Source organism: Macrobrachium rosenbergii, chromosome 1 (genome assembly GCF_040412425.1).
Source record: "Macrobrachium rosenbergii isolate ZJJX-2024 chromosome 1, ASM4041242v1, whole genome shotgun sequence".
In the NCBI taxonomy this organism is placed as follows: domain Eukaryota; kingdom Metazoa; phylum Arthropoda; class Malacostraca; order Decapoda; family Palaemonidae; genus Macrobrachium; species Macrobrachium rosenbergii.
In genome coordinates this window covers 25,486,492-25,488,991 of record NC_089741.1, presented here as the reverse complement: position 1 = coordinate 25,488,991, position 2,500 = coordinate 25,486,492, and positions in this window count along the sequence as shown.

Here is a 2,500-nt window from a genome sequence, read left to right as displayed (position 1 = left end):
TTATATATATATATATATATATATATATATATATTCTTCTTCTTTTTAAGTCTTTTATTCCCATTTTTGTATGGGGTGGCACGATGCCTTTTTTGAAGGACTTTTGATTTGGCTTTGGGGTAGACCTGTGGTCTCGATCGGCTGCCCTGACTGACATCGCTTAGACCCCGGTACGTATGTTTCATGTATCATACCCGACCCAACGCCCTTTCTAAGAAGTTATTGCGCGGGTATGGCGAGAGTTCGAGACGTGTGAGATGTTTGTTATGTTTTTTTTTTTGAAGGTGTTGTAGTGGCTTTGTTTTTGTGTGTGTATTTAGTCTGTAACATCCATTTTGCTTTTAAGCAAACCTATCCGTTGATTACATATATAATCCCGGGATGTCTACACGGATAGCAAAGTATGCGTCTCTGATCAGCCGGCTGCTGGTTTTGAATACAGACCTCTACGAAGTCCGAAGCTGCTGCTGTAACCGACTGAGCCATCGAGGCTCTATATATATATATATATATATATATATATATATATATATATATATATATATATATATATATATATATATATATATATATATATATATATATATATATATATATAGCCTAGTATATGTGCGTGTGTGTTTATATATATTATTGTATATATATAATATATATACATAAATATAAATATTTATATTTATATTTATATGCGTGTCAGTAATATTGACGCGTGAGCCCTTACTATATATATCCCTCAATCCACATCGAAACTGCATTTGTCAAACATATCCACATACCATCGTGGTAGCACTTGGAGAAACCTCCAGAAAAGTTCGAAGGGGGCGGCCACCCCCCCCAAAAAAAAATAAGCTAAAAAAAAAAAAAAAAAGAGAGAGAAAGGGATAGGCGTTACCTGCAGAGCCGGGTATTTACCAGGAGAAAGCGTACACACACGGACGGGACTCCGGGGAAAGTTCCAGGAATAATGCATTAGAATTCTTGAGGGACTGACGGCAGTCCCCCTTCTTTCCCTAATGGAATTTCCTGAGAGCCTTTCCCTGCTTAATAAGTCATGCGACGCAAAATGAAAAGCAAAGGGAGAAAATAGGCGACCAGGAATGCAACAGGGGCGGGGGGCGGGGGAGGAGAAGGGGAAGGGGATGTTATGACTTCAAGCGTGACGTCACCGTACGCATTTGCCATTTTTTTTTATTAATGTTCTTGCAGATTTTTTTTTTTTTTACGAGGGCAGCAAGTGTTTGTGTGGGGGATTGTGTTTCGGGCAGGTTATTTTTTTTTCGTTTGTTTGTTTGTTTGTTTCGACTTGTTTTAGGTATTTTTATTTTGGTTGTTGACATATACTTGTAAAATTTACTGACGTTATGGACAGTTCTCTCCTGCCAAATATTTGCATTTGTAGTTCCGTGTAAATGTGTGCATTACACACACACATATATGTATGTATGTATGTATATATATATATATATATATATATATATATATATATATATATATATATATATATATATATATATATATATATATATACTGTATATATTTTACATATATTATATATACTGTATATATATATATATATATATATATATATATATATATATATATATATATATATATATATATGTATATATATATATATATATATATATATATATATATATATATATATATATATATATATATATATATATATATATATATATATATACATATATATATATATTTCTGTCTTAGTTTTGTATGCATGAAATTGCAACTGGTTTTGAATAACATGATTCTCAATGCATGAAATGAATGAATAAACTACGACTCCCTACAGTTATATTTTTGAAATACTGTCATATATAATATCTAGAAATCCTTGTATCTCTCAGGATTAATAATAACACTTTTGTCTCTCTATCACTTTTTAATGTAAAAATTTCCTTCAATACTCTTTTCTGAGGTAAAGATTATAGTTCTGTTAATTATCTGTTTTCTGTCATGATTAAAAGTCATCTTGATTGTAGAATTTTTTTTTTTCATTGTGAAATAGTAAAGGCTCTTCAGTCTAGATCAAGTTTGGTCATTAAAATAATTATCTTAAATAATTAATTTTATCTTCAAATTGAGCTCGCGAGGTCGATTTTTAGTTTTCTGTAAAAAGAAAACTATCGAGATGGCTTTTTCTGTCCGCCCTCAGATCTTAAAAACTGCTGAGGCTAGAGGGCTGCAGATTGGTATGTTGATCATCCAATCTCCAATCATCAAACTTACCAAATTGCAGCCCTCTAGCCTCAGTAGGTTTTATTTTATTTAAGGTTAAAAATTAGCCATAATCGTCCATCTGGCAACGATATAGGATATGCCATCACCTGGCCGTGGTTAAAGTTTCATGGGCCGCGTCTCATACAGCATTATATCGAGACCACCGAAAGATAGATCTAATTTCGGTGGCCTTGATTATACGCCGTAGCGGCTGCATAGAAAACTCGATTGCGCCGAAGAAACTTCGGCGCATTTT